This window comes from Cavia porcellus, unplaced genomic scaffold, assembly GCF_034190915.1.
Source record: "Cavia porcellus strain 051 isolate PalLab524CR breed Dunkin Hartley unplaced genomic scaffold, mCavPor4.1 scaffold_31, whole genome shotgun sequence".
NCBI lineage: Eukaryota > Metazoa > Chordata > Mammalia > Rodentia > Caviidae > Cavia > Cavia porcellus.
Genome location: NW_026947514.1, coordinates 44,982,019 through 45,005,409, shown reverse-complemented (window position 1 = coordinate 45,005,409; position 23,391 = coordinate 44,982,019).

Below are 23,391 nucleotides of genomic sequence, written 5' to 3'. Positions count from 1 at the left end.
CTCTCTGTAGAGTTGAATTGGTGGTTGCAAATTCCCCCAGTTCCTCTTTATCCTGGAAGCACCTTGTTTTTCCATCAATTTCCAGGGACAGTTGTGCAGGATATCTCAATCTTGGCTGGAGATTATTATCTTTCAAAGCTTGAATTATTTCCCCCCACGCTCTTCGTGATTTGATGGTTTGTGCAGAGAAATCTGCTGTAATTCTGATGGGTGTTCCCTTGTAAGTGGTCTGTTTCTTGTCTCTGACAGCTTTTAATATTCTGTTCTTGTATTGAATTTCTGGAATTTTGATTATTATATGCCTGAGTGTAGCTCTGTTTGGGTTGTAGGTAGCTGGGGTCCTGTATGCCTCATACATCTGAGTATCTTTACCTTTTGCTAAATTAGGAAAATTCTCCTGGATTATTTCTGTGAGTAGCTTTTGTAGTTCACTTGTTTGTGTCCCTACTTCTTCTTTTATGTTCTTAATCCTTAAGTTATGGATCCTCTTATCATCTTCTTGTCTTTGTATTATTGCTGTTTGTTTCTTTGTTATTTTTAAGAAGTTTTTCATTTCATTCTCCCATATTACAAGTCTGCCCTCCAGTTCAGATAGTCTGTCCTTAGTTTCTTTCAAGCTGTTATGCCAGTCTTCTATAGACTTCTTAGTATCTTGGTAGTCCCTTTGAACCTGCTTCATGTATTCTATGCTTTCTCTGTTTTCTCCATCAAACAATTCTCCCCTTTTTTTCTGTTCTTCCATTCCACCACCTGTTTTTTCTTGGGTGGTACTTAGCATTTCTCTAACTATTCTGCATACTTCTAGCTTCAGGTCGTTGATAACTTCATTCCTGAATTGGTCTATGAGGCTCTCTATATGGCACCTTATGTGTATTGGTGCGGTGTCTGCTATTGCCTGTTTCTCAGAATTGGGGGCCGAGGAGCCTTTCTTGTTGCTGCCTCTTCCCATGCTGCCTCTTCTTCTCTGTTCCTTATATATGCAAGCTTATATAAGAGGCCCAGCTTCTCTCCCAGTCAGCCACAGCCTGATCAAATTGTGCCAGTTAGGTGTTCCCGCTCACCGCTGTGCACCAGGGAGTTACGGCCCAGGCAGCCTACGCGTCTCCCCTCCCGGCCACCGTCAGGCTCTGGGATCTGGGTTGGGACAGCCTACCAGGTCTGCCGGCAGCGTCACGCAGGCCAGGCACTTTTCACCAATCCAGCCCGAGAGGGGGATGTGTGGCTGGAGTCGCCACCGTGCCCTGCTCCCGCAGGACTGCCCGGGCCCAGAAAGTCCTCTGCTGGAGTCAAACTGTGGTACAGTGTCAGTTTCTCTCACTCACCTCACCACAGGTCAGTGTACGCCTCCCTGCCGTTCGCAGATTGCCATTCTCAGAGCTTCTGTGCGTCTCTCCCCTTGCCGAGCCACTGTAGAGGCAGCCAGCCGCCGCGCGGCGGGAAACCCAAATCGCGGCTTACAATGGCGCGGGGTCCAGCCTCCACACCGAGGCTTTTCTGTTACTGTTTTAGCACTAGGACTGCATTGCAAGTTGGTTTCTCTCAGCCCAGTTCGTTCCTGAGTCAGCAGAGCATATCTCCACCTGCTTATGTCTCCATAGTCCGCACCATTCCTGGCTTCTGAGCCGAGTCTTTCAGAGAGCCTCCGGTAGTTGCTGTTATCTGTCCGCCATGTTCTCCCGGAAGTCAATTGTTGTCTTTATTATATTTTTCTAGAATATACTTCAGAACTTTTTGGAGTGCTAGTTTGTTGGTCATAAATTACTTCTGGTGGCTTTTATCATGGAAGTATCTTATTTCTCTATCAATTTTGAAAGATCACGTCAATCTAGGTTGGGGTTATTTTCTTTTAGGGCTTGACATCTTTCACATCAGGCTTTTCTTGATGTTAGAGTTTATGTTGTGAAGTCTGCTATCATTCTGATGGGTTTTCATTTACAGTTGATTTGGTTTTTTTCTATATCAGCTTGTAATATTCTGTTCTTTTGGTGAATTTCTAGAATCTTGACTATTATATGCCTTGTGTAGTTTTTTCCCTCTGATCTTGTAATTCTCTATGCCTCATGTGTCTCTATGTTGAATTATTTTTCTGGGCTTAGAAAGTTTTCAGCTATTACTTCTGTGAAAAGGCTTTCAAAAAATATCCTTTGCACTGTCTTCTGATTTTTCATTGATTTTTATTCATCTTATGTTATTATTGTTCTTTGTATCATCTAGCAGTTGATGAATTGATTTTTGAGCGGGATCCCTTGTTATTTTTAAGAAGTCTGTAATTTGGCAATAGCTAAATACAAACCTGTATTCTAGATTTGATATTCTATCTTCACAATGGTTAATTTTGTTGCTGTACTTTCAATAGAATTTTTAATTTCCTGGATATCTGTTTAATCTATCTTATGGAATCCATTTCTTTCCTATGTTGGGCATTCCTGGTTTCCATTAATTTCCTAAGCTCCACTATTTTTTTTTTATCTATAAGTACTCTAGAATCACTAACCATTTTATTCTTTATGGTCATTATCTCTTTAGTTATCTATATAATTATTTGTGATTTGTTTTTTTTTCTAGAGCCTCATTCATCTGTTCTGTCACTTCTGCTGCTGCCATTTCAAAAATTTATTGGGTGGATCTTGATTTCTTTTTCCTCACTACCCCCAGATTTGTTTTGGGCAAGCTGGAGGTCTGGGGTCTTGCTCTCATGTTTTTTCATTTCTATTTTTTTGTTTTTATTTTCTACTTTTTTGCCTGCAAATTGCTTATGATAGGTAGTTTTATTACTAGTATAAGACCTCTTTAGGAAATGACTACTTTTCAGAATTGTCTTCTAGGAATAACTGGTTTTAGGATTCTACCTCTTCAGTTTACTAGGGATGAGAGGTTGCTATCTGTTTGCCCTAGCACCCAGTTCTTTGGCACTGGCCTATTGTATTGTTCATGACCTTTAGAAAAATCTCAGTTTTGGCATACAGGGAAGAACAACTGATCACAGCAACTGTGTCACCTTGGCTAACATAGTATAATCAGTAATAAAAGCAACAGGACAGTCTAAACAATGACAAACCAGATAATGTTAATTTGCTATCTTTAATCATAGGTACAAGATTTATGGTTACATAATAAAATCTAAAACAAATCAGAAAATTACATACTGTATCCCCTCAGTAGAGCAATGGTTCCCACAGGGAAAAAAATTTTATAAATAAGAGAACTTAATTAGAAACAAGGCTTCAGGAAACTGATGAAGTAGACAGGAGAACCCAGGAACAAAACTAACAAACAAACAACTAAAAACAATGTTTCATACTCATGAAAACACACACAAAGAGAGATTTCTCTATGAATTTGAGCCTGTGGTTACCTTCTGGGGTCTATAGTTTTGGGATAGTGTCCAGTTAAAGGTGTGTATCCACTGTCTAGGCAGACAGAGCCCAGATCTGTGCTGGATGATCCTGGCAAGCCTGTGGTAGGATTAGAGCAAGATGCTGAATAATCCTAGAATGACTCTAGTAGAAATAGGCCATTGTGCCAATTCTAGTGTGTCAGATCTACAGAAGTTCAGGCTGATCCTGGCCTCAGATTGTGGGATTGGAGCTGAATTGTTCTGCCTACAATGATTTGCATATCTCTTGCTAGCTTCACCTCAACACCCTGACCCTGGATGTCTCACATGGTTGCCCCACACACAGCCATTAGGAGTCCTGAGATGAATCCAACCCACAGAAAAGTTCTGAGTTCACGTGGTCTTTCCCTAAAATGGCATCTGACCATATCCCCTCTTTAGGGAACAGAGCAGATGCTTAGATTGGAGTCACTCATGAGCTGTTGTAGCTTATGACATCCAAGCCTGGGAGGGACTTAGACATCAAGTACCTATGCTGCTACTGTGGAACTAGGACCTGTTACTTCCTGGCACATTGCTAAACTCACCAACCAGGAAGACCCTCCCTGATTCAATGTTTGGAGCTCCCATTACATAATGAATCTTTCTATATGCAACTGAATGCAATCTTTAGCACCTTACCTTTCCCAGAGGTCAGGAGGGCTGGTTATCACAGGACTCAGCTCCAAGCCTCTAATTCCATGGCAGGCCTTTAGAATTAACCGACTCCCATTCTGGGTCTTCTGAGGGAGAAGAGCTAGCTTACTTAGGGGACTGCACTGGGGATCTCTTCATTATGGTTTTTTACCTGTGTTCTGACAATTATCCTGACTGATGGTGAGGTTTTTCTGCAGGTTTTCAGAGTAGCACAGTTGTGGGAAAAGTGTCACTCATCAGCTGGCCTTCAAATATTGCTCATTACTTGGGATTGGATTCGGCTATGTGCCTATGCATAGTCTGTCTCTTCCGGGTTGGCTGTGGATTGTCCTGAGCTGCCCTCTACTCATCAGCTTGAAATGCTTACATGTTGAATTAGGTATCTGCAAGAGGAATTCCTTATTCCTTCTGTACACAGGCAGTCTGTCATACGGCAATTAAATTCTTCTGTAAAGGAAAACTGTAAAACTGTTGACAAGTCTCACAATGGAGGAAAAAATACCACAAACTTTGCTTTCTGTAGTAATTCAGATAGTATTCAAAATAGTATTTTATTAAATATGATTAATGCAGCTAGTGCTCTATTATATTGAAATGAATACTTCATTTAATGACATTTTAATTTCCTACATCCTTCACCAATGAAATTCTGATATGAGTTTTATGTCCAAATGAGAAAAAGGCAGTAGCCACACCAGATTCCAGAATGATGGTGACAGAGAGAAGCTGTTCTTCACAATCAGGTTCAGAGAGCTGAGCAATCCAGGTACTTGATCCCAACAGCCAAGAGAAAGGAAAGCCTGGCTACGCGTCAGTTGGCAGTGGACCTTGGCTGCATCCATGCAGCTCTGGTTTTAGGTGAATGGAGAATGCGTGAGTTCTTTTTTTTTTTTTTTTGAGACAGGGTCTCTATGCAGTTCAGGCTGGCCTTGAGCTCACTTTGTAGCCCAGGCAGGTCTAGAACTCGAAATGATCCTCCTGCCTCAGCCTCCCGAGTGCTGGGATTACAGGCGTGAGCCACCACGCCCGGAGAGAATGCATGAGGTTAAGGCAGCTTACATCCTTTTTCAAAAGGCCTGGGAGGCGAGGCAGTGTGCCCCTGAGAGGGCAATATGTAAAGCTGTGAATGACAAGCCAAAGATGCAGTGGGGACCCAGAAGTTTGGAAATGTCAAGAATGTGGATCATCCAAAGAAAGCTCAAAGACTGAGCAGAGAGAACTTAAGAAAGAATCTTTGGGAACTAAAACTCCTGGAAGTGCCATGGAAGTGGAGTCCCCCAAGCCTTTTGGAGCTTGCAACCAGATTGCTTCAGATGCTGAGCATGGAACTCCAGGACTTAATGTTCACCCTGCTGGATTTTGGAATTGCTTTGGTTCCAATGCTTTGTATTCCCCTGTTTGTAACTTTTGGAATAGTAAAATTTATTTTGTGTCATTGTATGTTGGAAGTGTTTAACTTTGTTTTCATTTGTACAGGGTCTTGCAGCTAAGAGTTTGCCTTAAATCTCAGAGGAGACTTGAGACTTGAAATTTTCAGCAATGCTGAAAATTAGGACTTCAGCAACTCTTGGAGACGGACTAAATGTCTTTTGTATAAAGGATGTGCATGAGTCTTTGAGCGGATCAGAGGTAGAATGTTATGGTTTATGTTCAGGATGGTGCCCCCTCCAAACCTCATGGAATCATGGAGGTGCCCAAATCTAGCATTTGTGATGGTTTGTTGTCTAGTGCCTGGATTGATAGCATGAGTGCTACACCCATCCAGAGTGTAAGGGCAGGGAAGAAGGTATGCCTCTCTCTCTTTTGCTGTTCACACTGTGTTGCTTGCAGCCCCCATGAACAGCTGTCCCACCATGTCATCCTGCCTTGGAGCCCGCTGAGTATGGACTGAAACCTCCAAACTGTAAGAAATAAACCTTTTGTTCCTTAGTTTTGGGTGTCATGTATTTTGTCACAATAATGAGAGAGAAAAGTAAACTAAGATAGATGGGGTCAGCCAGGTGATGGCTCAAGGATTCCTGTAGAAGATTAGAGCAGTGATCTGGTTATGAGAGGGGATAGCAGTTTACAGGGGGAACTAATAGAGATTGTGAGGTGTCTAAACCTATGTCTGAGCTGGGCATGGTGGTGCAAACCAGTAATTCCAGTACTCAGGAGGTTGAGGCTAGAGTGTAACAGCAAATTTGAGGCCAGCCTAGGCTCCATAATGAACTCAAGGCTAACCTGCACTACACAGCAAAATCCTATCTCTAAACAAAACAAAATGACAAAACAAACCTATGTTTGTGTTGTTTACTACTGTGTCTAATACATTAAAGGCACTCAAAAAGTGCTGAATAAGTGAATGATTGAACATGTGGGAGATTACCTGATCTATTCTTATGCCTAAGGTTAGAGCTAGAGGCTTGGAATCTCGTTTTTTCTTTTCTTTTTCATTTTTTTTATCAGTTCCAGGGATCAAATTCATGACTTCCTGCTTGCAAGGCAGGTGCTTATGCCACTGAGTTAAATCCCCAGCCCCGAGGCTCAGAATCTCAAATGGAAGTGGAGCATCTTAAAATTCTTTCTATCTAAGGTCAGGGTTGGTTGTAAGAAGTCAAATCTACTGGAAGCGGAGACAGGCAAAGATTAGGCACTTTGAAAAATGCCTACTCCTGTTCTTATGGCATCAAATGTTCTCTTCCTTCTGCTCACTGAAAGACAGCTCTTATTGGGTAAGTCAGAGATTAAACTCTTTACCGGCTGGTCTGTTCTACAGCAAAATAAAGGAACACCATTTCTCTAAGAGCAGTAGAAACTTAAGGATGGCTCCATTGATCTCTAAATATGCTGCTTAGCAGTGGCCTTTGTATGTGACAATTGAGCAGACTTGCCTTCCTGTGTGGGCACTCAAGGCCCAGGAATTAGTGATTCTTCAGGAATTGTAACAGCTGCCTTAACAAGGGAAATTAACATAGGAAGGAATTGGACAGGAGAAGACATATAACTGAACAGTGGTCACTGAAGGTGAGATTTAGAGGAAAACTTTATACCTATCAGTGAAAAGGACTAGAATGACTTAATAATAGCTCAGAATCCTAGTAAGTATATTATTCCATAGGGAACAGATATTTATTGAATATCTTCAAAGAGTACTGCTTTAGAAATTAATAAGGACAGGGTGAGAACTTCCATAGGTATTATTAATATCTGCCAAAGAATCGAGGGAGAGGAAGGAGAAAGCACCATATATCTGTTTCAGATCATTAGTCAATATCTGAGTATTCTCTGAGACCTTCAGGTTCTCATTCCTTCTTTAAAAACCAGAAGCTTTCACTTCTAAAACATTCCTTTCATGAGGTTGGAGATATTTCTTCTGGGTTGAAAATGAGAGAGGCAATGAAAAATGCACATATATGTTTCCTATTCCAGTAAGATTGCTCATTAATAACCAAATACAATAAAACAAGCAAAATATGTTTTTGAAAAATCTGTTAATCACTAATATTGGAAGAAAACAGAATGCAAATTATTTGAGAAATCTCAGAGTAATATACACTGTTAATATACACATACGATCAAAGTGTATTTCGGTATAATGTTTCTGGAAAGTTATTGGAGAAGATATTTTTTTGTTCAAGGTATCTTTTTGTTCAATGATTTTAATGCCCCAAGTTTATTTTAATTCCACAGTCAATTAGATACACAAATTACTGTATAGAAACATTTAATATGGCTTATTTTTAATGGCAAAAATTTGACAATAACCTAACAGTCTTATAAGATGGGGATTAATCAAATAGAGTTACACATACTCAAGGAAATAATGTGGAAGCCACCAAGAATCCTCAAAGATTATTTTTAAAAAAGTGATATTCTCTATTAAATGAAAAATGGAGGCTATAAAGTACTACATAGAATATGACTGTAATCTTAAAAGAACATACTTTTGTCTTTAGTAGTATTGTGCATGTCAAATGTACACACACAATGACTATAAGGAAATATTATTAGATGTCAACAGTGATGATTTCTGGGTGAAATTATTTCAATACTCTGGATTTTTAATAATGAAATGTAAAACAGGAGAAAAGATAATTGCTCATCACAAATTTACCCCTGTTCTAAGTTTATCGCTGGGTGGTCTAGCCTGTTCTATTTGACTCTAGCTGAGATGGAACAGAAAGCTTTATCATAATTTGTTATTCCGCCACACATTGTGAAAAACATGCTACAAATGATTTTCTTTTCTGATTTCTATAGACAAAGAGATTGAAATATCAGAGGGAAAGAAGAGCCATAAATAATTAGGTAAAGCCAAGCTGCAAGACGTCAGCAAGACCTTAAAGAAACCTCCCGTGTTTCCTAGTTTGAACCTGCTGCCACACTGCGTTCTGTTGTCCAAACTCATTTGGCTGCCACAGGTCCTCTCCTCGGTTAGGATTCAGTCTCTGCACACTAGAACGTGAGTGATTAAAAAAATAAAGATTCTTTCTGCTGCTTTTTCTGTCTCAATGGTTGTTGCGGTTCTCTGAGACCTCCAAATGAAATGTCTTTCACACTCTACAGAGCCCTTCCTACGCTCTTGGCAGCTGGGCTGACTTCGTGGAGCTGTTTGTTCTATTTGCTGTCAACATCAGTGTTCCATGTTAGTGTCAACCTAGTCCGCATTACTTTTCATTGGTCCATGTAAATTTGGGACACTTCTCTTCCTAAATATTTTAAGACTGTCATTATATCAGCTGTTACAAATAAAAATGATAAAAACAATTATTCCTTATAGTTTCAAATTTAAAAACACAATTTCATCACATTGGCAGAGTGAGTGAGGGTTAGGGAGACAGCCTACCTGGGGTGTAACACAGGAAGGAAGAATGGGGCTGGCGCACAGAAATCTGTCTGTTCTTGCCTGATATAATCTCTGACTTACCCATAACTCAAGTTATTCTTTTTTACATCCTCAGAGACCCAGTGTCTCAACTGTAGAATAGAATAATTTATGCCCTCCACACAATTTATGCCTGGCTTAGAGCAGGCGGCCCAGTCCAGGTAAAGATTAGTTCAAAGTGCTCTAAACAACTTGCAAGTTCTCTCAGCTTTGTAAAGGCATATAGCATATGCAGATGTTAGTAAATGGCTTCAAAGCTTTGATTAAAGTTAATAATATACATTATGCTTGTATAAAACTTGCTTATGAAAAAATACAAGAAATGTGTTCACAGTTCAATTTGTTAAGTATTAACCTCCAAAAATCCTTTTTTAGACATTTGACAGATAACATGACACTGATACAAATAATGGGTGTATTTTATGTGAATTTAAACTATATGCATTTAAAATAGTACAATATAAAAGTAAAGTTTTCTTTAATACTTACAATTTGAAATAATGTTTCCTCAAATTTAAAATTGATTACAAAGCCCATGATTTCAAACCTGGTGGGACCAGAGGATAACTGATGGTTTTTCCTGGCCTCTTAGCTGCTAAACAAAAACATATACTCTCAGTGCTTCTCAGTGATACAGGCCTTGACGTAAGATGGGTAATGAATTAATCAGGTTCTCTGGCTTCTATCTTTTGTTTAACATGCTCTTGTGGCTTATATAAAAGCAGTTGTGGGCTGTAAAGCATTTATTATCTGAACATTTCTCACTTTAAGATTGTGCACTTAAAAAAAGATTAAGCAATGCATGTGTATTGAGTTCAGTTAATCACATAGTTCTGAGTTTATAGTAACACTAAATACCTATCCTATTCTGTTTAGTAGTCTTAGAAAGACTCTGACCACCTTCTTTCACTTGAACTCCAAGCTAGAAGACAAAAGATCATCCTTAATAATTCCTTTCCCTCAGCCTCTGTTTAAACTGGTTTGTTGTGAATATGTCCAGTTTATGAACTTACCAGTTTTGCCATTCTTTGGGGGCTTGGCAGGAATCGGAAGGGAGATGTGGTCAGTCCTAGTTCATTGCGCTGTTAGCAGTCACCCGCAGGGGCTTTTTTGGAAGCCACAGCCACTGAGTAGTATTGTCTAGTGAGCAGCATGAAATTGTGGGAAATGGTACTAGGTTCTGAATTCAAGTCCTAGCTCTCTTTTTATCTGTGTGATGTTGAGAAAACTACTTCCTCATGCTCATCTGCCATCTTAGCCTATTTTATCTATAGGAGTCGGCTTGCTTTCCTACAGCCGGTCTTTAATACTATTTTTTTCAGAAAAAAATTCTCTATATTCTTGTATTCTCCTCCCAGTCCTTTTTGTTTTCTTTTTAAAATTTTATTTAAAGGAGAAAAAAAAAAAACCAAAACAGTATAAGGGTACAAGTAATACAGAATTAAAAAAAAAACAAAACAGCAAGAAATCACTAGTTAATAGATTACATACTGTCATCTTAGAAATAGTTGTTCAAGTTACAGGATTAAAGCATACCAAGTGGACATTCAAACAGTGAGACTACAAACAGTTGCGTTCAATGACCCAACAAAAACTTAGTAATATGGTCATCGACCTTAGCACACCTAAACACACTTGCAGTTGTATCCTTTAGAGCACTATCTCCCAGTCCTTCTGCTACCTCCCTTTTCCCAACTTTTGTCTTTCCTCCCTGCCTTTGTTTCTCCCTCTCTGTCTTCCTTCTTCCCTCTTGTTACTGTCCTCTTCTCTCTATCGTATTATTCATTTCCCCCTGTAGTGGAGAGGCCAGCCTCTCCATCTACTGTGCAGAGCAGTGGTGAGGGGATGCTGTCCTATGATTTTATTCCACAGCTAACTTATGGAACATTTAGCTGACACACTGCCCAGATACATTTCATAAATGGAAGACAAGTTCCAAATAAATAAAAATAAGTCCAAAGCTGCCACAATTCTGGTGGCAAGAATCTCTATTCTGTCTCTCCTATAAAGTTACGCATTTCCAAACAGTCATTACGTTTAGAAATGTTCACATTATTTGGTTATATTTAAAAAGGCCTTAATGATTTCTCAGAGAATTACAAGTGTTTATTAAGATACTAACTCATCTTTCTTTATTCCACTTTCAAGTAGATTTTTTGTGCTCAGCTCTGCAGTCATAAATTACCTCAGGTGTCCCATATCTGGAGTCTGGAGCTGTAGATCATCATTTGGACAGAATTCTCAGATCTCTGGGTGCCATTCCAGCCCTGTGTTATTTTGACCTCTTCTTTGATGTTCACAAATTGGTGTGTCCCCGTATCAACCCTCAGTGATTCCTTGTTTTCACTTTGGGGGAAGGATTTTTTCAGTGTAATTACAGACAAATTATATGTATTTTCTAAATTATATGTATTTTTATTCATGAGAATATTGAGACAGTCACAGTTTTAGCACAATATTCTGATAAATTAAGCTTAGAAGTTTAAAACAGATCCAGAATGTGTCTCAAGAGACCATCTGACATAGCCCTGGGTCTTTTAGCAGTTGTTAACTTTTATCTTTGGGCAAACTGGATGATTTATTTGTTTTTACTGAGCTCAGAAGCATGCAATTTAGTGCACAAATGGTCCAACTAGTTTAAGATGAGATGGGCCTTGGTCAAAGAGTAGGCCATACATTTTATGTCAAAGGAAATGGATGTTGGGATGGGTGAGCATATATCACAGGGAAACAGTAAGTTTCCTCGGGGGAGACAGGAATTCCAGTGGTTCATGATCCTATCAAAATCATGTGGTTGAAAAAAATGCACTCCTTGTGTCCTCTACAGTGGCTGAAATCTGTATATGCTATTCAGTGTTCAAACGAGAAAAATCAGAAGCTGTTCCTCTCACATAAATTATTATTTAAAGAAGGGAAATAACAGTGGCTCATCGTTGTTAGAACTTCATAAAGACAGGTGTTTGGGGGAGAAATCATTTACCATCTGGGATCAAGGTACCAATATCGGCTAAACCACACGGTAGAAGGAAAGAAATTCACTAGCCACAGAGACTCATCAAGGCAATCTGATAGGTTAATAAAGGTCTCAGAGTCAGCCCAGCAATATTCCATATGGTTTTTGGTACCGGAGACTGGGAACTTTAATGCTTTCCTAAGTGAACCTGTGTTTTTGAAGTTAATTTATTTCACATGTTGTTAGAACTGAGCAAAACCTCAGAGATTCTCAGTCCTTTTAGTGGAAGTTAATGTGCTCTCAGGGGCCAAGCAGGATACAAATGTGTTTGCTGCTGAGTGTAAGTGAGAGAGAGAGTGCTGGAGAAAGGGATGGACCTGAGAATGCAACACAACCATCCACATGCGCGCACTCACCACAGGCATGTCTAGATGTATATGGGTCAGATTTGACCCATCAGCCACAGCTTCACCATTGTTAGAGTCTAACCCTTATATTTTTATGGAGGGAAAAATTTAATTCACTACTGTAGCTGATGCAAATAAAATCTGAGTCTGTTTCCCAGTCAGGAGGTTTGGAGTGTGCGTTCCTGTAGGAACAGACGCAGTTACGATGGACCAGCAGGGTGGCCCAGTGGTAGATAACTGCCTACCGCATCCCAGGACCAGAAAACAAAAGACGCACAGTCATGAGAGCTTATTATCAGTAGCAAATGTCATCGCTTGTTGTGGTTGGAGGACAGGCTTGGGGGCTGGGAGGGGAGAGGGCTAATGGAGAGGAGAAGAGGTACAGCCAACTTCTCAGAGTCTTCACTTCTGCTGAGTCTGGACCCAGTCCTAGGAATAACCAAGCCAAAAACGAAACTCAGGGAACTACAGTTACAGTACAGAAATGTGTCCCTGAGAGACAGCGACAACCTCATTGAGGGTGTTGGGCAAAGCCTCATTGGACGCTCTGCTGGTGCAGACCTTGCTCACTCCCTGGGCCAGCCTCTGGGCTCAGTCCCTTCTGTGGAGTTGAGTTAGGTGTTGATCACACCCTATGGGTGAGCTCCCTTGCTGACAGAGCAGGACAGAAGGGATCTGCAGGTGGTGGTGGTGGTGAGCATATCAGTGATTATAGCCTGTATTCTTGAATTAGAAGCACACAACTTTAAAGATTCATTGGACTGGAAGAGATTATCTAATTAATTTATTATCAGAGCTAAAAATTCTCCTGAATTCATTTTCCAAGTCTTCCATTATTCACAGCTTTTTTCACACCCCTATCTGAAAAGAATATTCTTTTGGAGAATTACTTTGTTTACTAAGAAGAGTTACAAAAACAAATTTACAGATAAACAGGAAAGAATGAACTGCATAAAAGTTCTCTTGTGCCTCTTACTTAATGCTACTTCTTAACATTTGGAGTATGAGAGAGTGTGGTTCATGATTCCAGCCCAGAGGCCCTGGGCATCCTACCTGTGTGGGTAGGGCAGCCCTTCTCAGCATGGCTTTCCTCTTTCTACATGGAATGTCCTTCTCCCTTCTGTCCTTCATCCTCTGTGGGAAGCACCTGTGAGCAGCAGGGAAGTGCCTTTAACCCTTGTGGACAGCACCGTATTTCCATGACCTGTGTGAGGAATAGGGTGTTAAGAGGGGGCAACAGAAAATTAAAAAGAAAAAGAAAAAAGACAAATGCAAGGAAAGTTGGGACTGGGTGGGACCTGACCTCCCTGATGGCGAGATAGCAAGAACCCGGTATGGTCTGCCTCTTTATTTATACACTGTCAAAAGTGTGTGGGGGGTGGGTGGAAGCACAGGACAGAGTCGACAATGTGAAATCTTAGTATTTAGCATTGAAACTGAGAACATTCTCACAGATATCTCTGCTGTAGTTAACCAAGAGGAGCATCAAGGCCAGATACCTGTTGATATGCAGCTGAGCTAGAAGCCAGCTTGTTTACACAGTATGCCTCTGGCATTCCATGTCTTTGGAACCGACTTTGCTCTGGTCTTAAGGAGTTTGCTAATCTCAGAGTCAGCTGCAGTTTTAATTACTCCCTACATGTCCTCCTTTTCTATTTCTTAGTTGCAAGTGACGGTTGGTCAGCTGGAGTTGGAGGAGCTGCATTTGGAGCTGCAGAAGAACTTCGTTCTTGTGGAAGGCTTTTCTTTTCCTCTATTTCCCAGGTATCCACAGTGAACTTTATTTCTGTGAAGTCCTTTTCATCTTGAACACTTTTCACTCTGAGTGAACTTGCTCATTCAGGCTAAAAATTCTTAGTCCCTGTGCTTAGAAACTTAACCCTATACAGCCTGTTAACCCACAACGCTAGTCAGTTACTGTCAGGTGTCAGTGATTTGATTTTTTAATAGCTAGATTATTACTATGACATTGCTTTATATAACTTGTGGTTATCCTTTTCTGTTGGATGTTTAAGACAGTTAAAATGAGACCTGTGCTAATTAAAATTAACTTCTTGCTGTCTATGAAAGTCAGTTAAATCTCCTCAAGAATTACCTTGGAACCATGTACAGCACCTCTCAGTCTTCTGTCAGTGTCAGCTATCTAGATGAGTCATGGCCATTGCTTGACTAAGTTGAATTCTGTGAAATATTGGGAGGCTTTCCTCTCCTGGTGACTTTTCTTAGGCACACTATGTACCATTTATCTCTTTCCTCTGTGGTGTGTCCATCTCCTTGGTCAGGAGGTTGTGTAACTCATCAGAGTTGTAAGATGTTCCTGAAAAGTTTTCCTCATGTCCTGGGTCCTTATTGACTTTGGATGACCAGGGCCAAAATACTGGCTGTCCTCTTAATCCTTCTATCTTTCTAATTTTGACATCTAATCTTCAGTTGTTGAACATACAGAAGACAAGATTATGACATTATGTTGCAGTGGGAGAAGAGAGCATAACTCTTACAATTTTATTTGAGTATCTAACACCTTGAAATATAAAGTACAGAGAGAGAACTGTTATTTTTTTCCAACCATGGATGTTCTGGTAGTTGAATTCCTGTAGAGTGTTAGCAGACAACAGTTACATAGTTTTACAGAGAAAAACTGAGATCAAAAGACATACATATTTTAGCATGACAATCATGATAATATTTACTTAAAACTCTATTTTGACATAGAGTGGCTTTCTTAGTCAATAATCTCTACTGGGAAGCAGCACCATGCATGGAGTCCCACTGGACTGGAACAGCCAGACCCTGTGAGTCAGCACCATTCACGGACCAGTGGTAGAGAGAACAAAGGACACATCAGCAAGCAAACCCAGTCTGGGAAGTAGTGCCATGCATGGAGCACCACCAAACTGGAGCAGCAGACCCCAGCCCCTTTCCAGTGCGTGGTCTGGCACCAACCCACAGACCCCCTTCCCCCACCCCTGCAAGCAACTGGCTTATCCAGAGGGACACAGTCTGTGATGATAGCTATTGAGGTAAAATGACTTTGGATGCCTACAGTGCTTTGGTATTTCACTAACATTGTGGGTCTAGGGCGAATGGTCTGATCACAGGTTCAGAGGATAGTGGTACACAGTATAGCATCTAGAGGGGATCTCCTTCTGAGCCACTGTTGATTCCCTATGGTCTTATTTTGGAAGACCTATATTGTTTCCATTATTTTGTTGGGTTGGGTTTTATTCTCTGTTTTATTTGATTATGTCAAATCCAATGGCAGAAGCAGCTATTTCAAGGATAGCAAGATATATTATGGCAGCAACTTTAGATTTACTATTGGCTTGTTTTGAAGTCCTTTATTGCATTCATTGTCTGTTTATTGTTTCTATCCTATTCTGTTGTTTGATTTTTACTATGTCTGAAGTTATCTGCAGCTATTTTGAAGACATCAAAAGACATTATAGTAACTATTGTTCATTTTGTAATGTTTTGAGGGATGTGCCTCTTATACTGGTTTGTTTTGATTGGTTTTATTCTGTTTTATCCTCTTTAAGAAAAACAAAATATTGAAAAAAATCTCTATCTAGTCTACAAGAAGGTCTCACCTGATTTGTTGACCTTTAATGGAATTTCATTGAAGAAATTTGTGACACTGTCTGCACTGTTTAATGTCTAGGCTTCTATAAGTATAATGGCATATACATAGCATATACATCACTTAAAATATTTTTGTTAAAATATTATTATTGACTGGTGACCTAATTTTGGATTAACACGAACTTCTTATCACAAATATCAGAAGCACAAAAGAAAGGCAGATGTTTGAATCTTAAAGAAGAGTCTTATCATTAGAAACAATACCAGTTCTACATTTCTGAAGTCATATATAGTTGGAAGGCATGAATACATTAATACACCATAAGATCAGCGACACTCAATTGTCATAGACATATGAAAACTTCTGTTTTAGAACTTAGTTTGTACTTAAAGCATCTTTCAATGAGAAAACCATGTTATTTCTAAAAAAACTCAACCGTTTGATGACCAAAGTAGAAATATCATGATAATATATTTTGAACAGCATTTATTTGGATGACTCCTCTAAGGTTATGGAGATTATTGGGGCTTCCTAATAATGAACAAGAACTGGACAACTATCTCCAGACAACTGCTTTCTTATTCATCAACAGAAATACTGTCCAATAGTTTTTTCTCATCTTGAGGGATTTTTTGTTTAACTATCTCAACAAATTTTTTGATAACTTATGAGAATGAAAATATAACATTAACATATTGTTTTTGAGTAAGGATAAACTCTCAATAATAATATATAAACAACTATATGCATTACATCTATAAAACCAATTTTAACATCATTTTGACCAGCTGGCAACTCTAGTGGAAGCATATTAGACAAACGCTTTAAAAATTCAAAAATGCAAAAAGAAGAAAAATTTGTTGAGCTCAAATAAAGGGACTATTTACAGATTTGACACATAGATAAGCAAACAGAATGCACATATATACAAACAAAATACATTGGACAAATCAGTTTATAAAATGAGTGCACTCACATATTTTTGTACAAATTGAATTAACAACCCTTTTAAAATTTAGAAATTTATAATTATAAATAGACTAGGCAGAATTTGGGGGACCAATTAGCAGAAATCTCTTATAAGAAGTATTTGGAAAAAACAAAAATAAATTCCCACACAAGAATACTGGCAACTTTTGTGTTCTTCTGTCATGTGTAGCTTCCAGCTCAGTCATCTTCACATCCTCTGTCACAGACTCAGACTTTGTTTGTGTTTCATTAGCATTCTCTCTCTATACCCTCTGTCACATATTTAGACCTTCTTTTTTATTATATTAGTATTCTCTCTATAAGACAATATAATTTAGGTTAATAATATCACTTATTTAAACTCCTTTTGCTAGGGCCTTTGATTTATCTTTGCCAGGGCTCACCCTGATCTCTTGCTCCTGAGTTGCTATTACCATGCCCAATTTTCTTCTCGCTGCAAATTCTGCATTTAATGTAAGAGTGGGTGTATGCCCAAGAAAAGGTGGGTGCCGTGTGCTCAGGCTGATTGAGGCTTTGAAAAGGTGAGTTGTGGCTGTGGCTGTCCAATAGGTTCTGGGACTAAGGTGCAGTTACCACTGTGTGCCCTGAGTCAGGGTGCACAGCCCATGCTCCTTGCTATGGCTGACACCACACAAAGCAGGTGCTTGGGTTCCTCCTACATCCTTGTCCAAGCCAGCCTCCATGCTTGGCAGGGTAACTCTTCTGTTCCTGCTTCCTGCTCCTGGCTTACACAAATTGGTCCCGCTTTCCCCCTACCAAGGGCACTCTGAGAAGTGGTGTGAGAAGAAAGCAGTAATTTTTCCCTGTTAAATAACCCTTTGAAAATTTTCAGGGGTCCAGATAGACCCATGCTGGTTGGCTCCCTCCTCAGCCTCACTCCAAGCTGCTTCTCCTAAGCATGTAAATTTGCAGTTCCTCCTGGAAACAAACACACTCAAGAAATTTAGCAAGCTGTACAGTCTTAACAGGCATCTCTCTAACCTTGAACAAAGCCTTCAGCATTTGGTATACAAAGAACGGCCTTCAGATTCTACTTTCCCCATTGTTTTACACCCAGTGATTATTAAATGCACTTCCCACCTTGTTGATGTTGCTCACTCCCAAGGTGTTTTCTCCTCTTCTAGGTTTGCTGAGTCTCTCCCTTGTGCTCAGGCCCCACATTGGGCACCAACTGTTGTGACCTGTATGGAGAGCAGGATCCTGAGAGGGACAACAGAAGATTAAGAAGAAACTATACACACATGCAAGGAAAGCCAGGCCTGGGTGGGACTTGACCCCTCTTATGGAGCGGCAGGGACAATGCAGCATGGTCTGCCTCTTTATATACCTTCTAGAGGGGGGAAGTGCACAACAGGGCCGAAAGTGCAAGGTCTTGGTATTTTGCTGAGAATCCTGTAAGCAAAACATTTTTCTAGCTGTCTGTGCTGTAGTTAACAGGGAAGAACACCAAGGGAAGAGCACTAAGGCTGGACATCTGTTGATATGAAACTGAGCTAGAGGTCAGCTTGTTTACATAGCCTGCCCTGGGCAATTTGTGTCCTTCGACTGGTTTTGCTTTAATTTAACCACTCCTCATATCATAAGACAAAATCAGCCTTTGAAAACTTCAGAGTTTAAACAGTACTAAAGAAATGGCATGCATTTCTAGAGCTTTATTTTTAAGAAAATACAGCTTTTTGGGAGATTAAACGTTATTTCTTTTCTTCTCCAAAAAGACCAAGAGTGAGAATGAAAATATATCTTAAAGTTTTCCCTATGATAGCCCAGCCTTATAAAGGGCAGGTTATTTGACTTCATGATTTCTTAGCTATTAATCTCCATACTGTCCCTATCTGTGAGACCTACATCTTTTTTTTTTACAATGTTATTTTAAAGAGACTAGAACCCAACAAAATAAAACAGAATAAAGCCAATCAAATCAAAGAAGTGAAACTGGTACAAAACTTCAAAACAGGATAATAGGAAATCAACAATGGATACCATAATATATCTTGCTATCTTCACAATAGTTGTACATATCATGAGACATATCAAAATTAGACGAGACAAACAGAATAAAACTGGTCAAAACATAACATTGAATAAAACAAGACAATAAATTGGAACAAAACAAAACAATGAGAACAATACTGTTCATTGTTATTTTCAAAATAGTTGCTCATGTTACCAGACACAGGACAAAATAAAATGAAACAAACAAAAATTTCAAAAACAAGACAGGAAGATATCCCCACAGTTGGCACAGTGCACATGGCCATCCTTCAAATAGATGCCCAGACCACCAGCCCCAGGCCTGCAGAGTCAACCGAACAGTACAAGCATCAAGCTGTTCCCTTCCCTTCTGTTGCTATCATCTTACCCTGAGTCCTCCTAATCAGTGCGCCAGCTGGTTCATGGGAAGGCTTGGTTTCTCTTCTGGCTGAGGGTCTTACTGATCAACATAGTGGGGCTTGCTTCATGGGAAGGCCAGGCCCACGTCCACATTTTCCCCTAGCTGGCTTAAATTTTTACTGTCTTCCATTTCATTTTCTCACTTGTCAGTTTTCCTTGGTTGCATGCAAATATAGAAGAGATTCCTGAATGGGGGTTCACATGATTGGGGAGCCTCTTCTGAGCCTCATATGGAGACGGAGTCTCTGGGACATAATCCATGTCTGGGTGTGACTGTATCTGAAAAGTTCTCAGCATGTTTTGACATAAATCCTGGCTGAAAAACCTCTATCTCTACCAGAAGCACACACGTTAATCGATGTCTTCTGTGAGAAAAGCTGGGTAACTGTCCTGTGCTGCTCATGACCTCTACCCTTGCATGGTTACCACGCTTACCTCGTGCTCAGCACTGGCCTTGGGTCCTACTGAGTTTCTTCTGTGGACTGACCCACCTGCTCCCATAATTACGATTTTAAGTCCTGCACCCCTCTTCCTTCTCCTCTGACCTCTCAATTTCAACAGATATTTTTGCTTCCTATCTGGGAAATTTACAGTTTTATTTTCAATAAAATAAAAATCCACAACTTCTATTTATAAATCTTTTGTTTCTTCCTGTTCCAATAGTGGAGTTTCTTCACAAATCTGAAATTAATCCCTTTCTAACTTCTTTGGGTCTCATTCTTCCCTTCGAGCCTAGTATGCAGGAAGCTAATTTTGGGATTTGATTGATTTCTGTTTTTTGCTAGTCGTCTTGGCTTGGTGCATTTTACCTAGTGTTGCTCTGTTTTCTGTTTTCATTTTACCCAGAGCTACTTTTTTTCTTTTCCCACCATTTCTCTCCTCCCGGCTCTCTCTGAGCCTCTCCGAGTGGCCAAGGCCTGAGGGATTCAGGTAGAGTCTGGGCGTTGAGAGAAAAACCTCAATGGAGAGCCACCACACCTGGCTGCAAGCTGGCACTTTAGTTAACTCTGGGCTCAGTCAGACCCCTGAGCACTTAGGGAACTCAGGGTAGGGTATATGTTTGAAGTGGGCTCTGGGATCCCTGTGCACACCCTGTTCTGATAATTCTGCTGTGGCCACTCTATGTGGGCATGGGAACCTTGGAAGGTTATTCCTCTCAGTGTGCTAGACAGGAAACTCCCTGCTTTTCACCTTCCCACGTGTTGGAGCTCTAGACCCAGAGGGAACATTGTGTGAACCCTTCACAGGCACCACATGATGAACTTGCATTACCTCAGGAACATCCCAGCTCTTTCCAGCTGTCCCCCTGTTTGGTGGGAGGGGTTATGAATGCACCAGACATCAGTGTAACCATGTAAATTTCATGTTTTGAGCCTTTCGTGTTTTTTTCTTCGTGGCATTCAAGAAACATGTTTTCCCTCTCTCTCCAACTTTCCTCCACCCTATGTATAACAACCTTTTCGCCGCTCAGCATGGGCTTTGGAGCCTGCATTTAATTCTTTTGTTCTTCCTGACTTTATGGTCTTCTTTCCCTGGGGCAAAAAGCTTGTGTTAATTCTGAATATAAAATATGGAAAGACTGGAGAATAAAAATCAATTACCCAGAAGGAAAGTTATAAAAGGTTATTCTCTTTATATATGTCTAATTGTTTAATTTTCAGACTTATTTTTGAAAAAAACCCTTTGTAAGGTTTCCCAAACACTTTATGTCTATCAGAGCTTCATCTCTTTGGAGGCCGGGGTAATTTGACCCGTTGCTGTTCTTGAGGGAAGAGATGGGTATAAAGTGATTGAGAAGCTCTGAATACTAACTATCCCCTTCTTCCAACAGTGAAGGTGATCGTGTCAGAAACAGTTCACCTCCTCAGGAATCAGTTTGGAGAGGCACCACTGATATGGAACTTCTGGCATAAGCAGGTATAGTCGGGACCAACTTTGACGGGCGTGTGAAGAATGTGTATATGTATGTGAAGAGTTCCTGCCAGTGCCCAGCTGTTTTACTGCCAGTAACGGCCATTCTGCCTGTAATTCTATTTAGCTTCATGCTGGACTGATTCAAATAGGATACTGACACGATATCTACCAAAAATCATTTTAATCTCCAACTTCCATAAAACAATTTAAGACATTCATAGAACTTATTTTCCTGGACAAAGTTTGTAGCAACCCAAGTGTTCCAATTTTATTTTTGGAAACTGGTTCATGTATTTTACACTGAAGTAAGTTTAGTTTCTTTCTGTGACAGTTGGAGTTGTTTTGAATCTTAGCCCATGGGTAAAGAATAATTTGTTTCTAATCTACATTTTTGCTTTGAGAGATTATCAGCTCTACTAACAATGCAAATGCTGCTTTTCTTTTCTTTTTTTTTATTTAAAGAGAAAAAAGAAAGGAAATAAAGCAGTAAAAGGGTACAATAATACAGAATTTCAAGAAAAGAATACACAGGGGGCTGGGGATTTAGCTCAGTGGCATAAGCACCTGCCTTGCGAGCAGGCAGTTGTGAGTTCGATCCCCGGTACCGATAAAAAGGAAAAAGACAAAAAAAAAAAAAAAAAAAAAGAAAGAAAGAAATATAGAGTAAGAAATCACTAGTTAATAGGTTACATATTGTCATCTTAGAAACAGTTGTCCAAATTATAAAATTAAAGTATATAAAGTAGACATTTATACAGTGAGATTGCAGACAGTTCCGTTCCATGATCCAACAAAAGCTCAGTAATATGGCTTTCCATCCTACACACTCAAACATACATGCAGTTATATCCCTTAGACCACCTTTCTTTCCTCTCTTTTTTACAATAACAATTACTCTTTTTATTTTTTTTTTTTTTTACTCCCAGAGTTCTTATTACTTTTTTTGAAGAGAATAAAATCTAACATGACTAAACAAAACAGTCAGTTAGAACAGAAGGATGGGCATAGTGCATGATGCAAAAATAGAATACCAAGTGATCAAAAATGGTTACCATTGTGCCTCTTGCTATTTTTAAAAAGAGTTGCCTATATCATCAGGTATAATAGAATTGATCAAAACAGTACAGAACAAGACCAGTTAAATCTACACTGGAGACCTTACAGGACTTCAAAAGAAGATAATAGTCAAACCATAATGTGCTTTTGTTTTCTTGAGAATCCACAAGCTGCACACTCTTGCTTGACAATCAGAGACAAAAAGAACGTGATAAAAAAAAAAAAAAAGATTTTATACTACAATGAGCCAAACTGACACGGCAGGCTTTGTCTGGGGAGTGGTCATTACACAGGCTGTAGTCCAGAAATGCTCTGCTGCGTGGTCCACACCACATGGCCCCTATCCACGTGGCCCTCTAAGTGGAATTTCAAAGCCTGTGCTGACACATGTACTTACTTCCATGGCAAACTGTACCTCACCTGGCTTCTAAACCCTAGCATTAGTGCCAACAGACAAAAGCACAATTTAAAAAGGAAAAATTCCATTAAAAACCCAACAAAATAGAAGTTGCTGATATATTACTGATTATTGTGAATATATTAAGAGTTTGTTCTAAGTAAAGAGATAATAAATCTTCAAGAAATTAATTTTTTTTTTTTTGAGTCAGGGTCTCACTTTAGTCCAGGCTGGACTCCAACTTGCAGTGATTCTCTTGCTTCCTGGCCTCTCAAGTGCTGGGTATACAGGCATGTGCCACAACACCAGCCAAGGAATTAATTCTTAAAAAGACACAAAGTTATTGAATGATGAATTTCTGAAACATACTAGGGAAAAATCACAATTACATTTATGTATGAGGTTATTTTATAATGTTTCTCAACAGGTGGGATAAACACTACCATATTTGCTTCAAATGTGGAGATCAGGCAACAAATAAATTTTTGGTAAACTCCTTGCAGTCTAGAATCAGCTCAGAAAAACAAAAAACAAAGAGAGGAGAATTTAGAAAGGCCAAAAAGCTGTGAGTCATGGACTGGCAGAGGACCCAGTAATGTGCAACTGCTGAACAGGTTTATACGCAAGCCTCAAACTGTTTGTCTTACCTGATGGCCCTCACCATGTGGTACTAATGCATCATTTATAGCCTGATTGGGTACTTTCAAAATTGTTACCATTTTTAAGTTTGTATTTATTTCCCTAAATTTTTCTTTTACAAAGTTTCAGACCTAAGGAAATGTCGAGAGAACAGGAAGATAAAC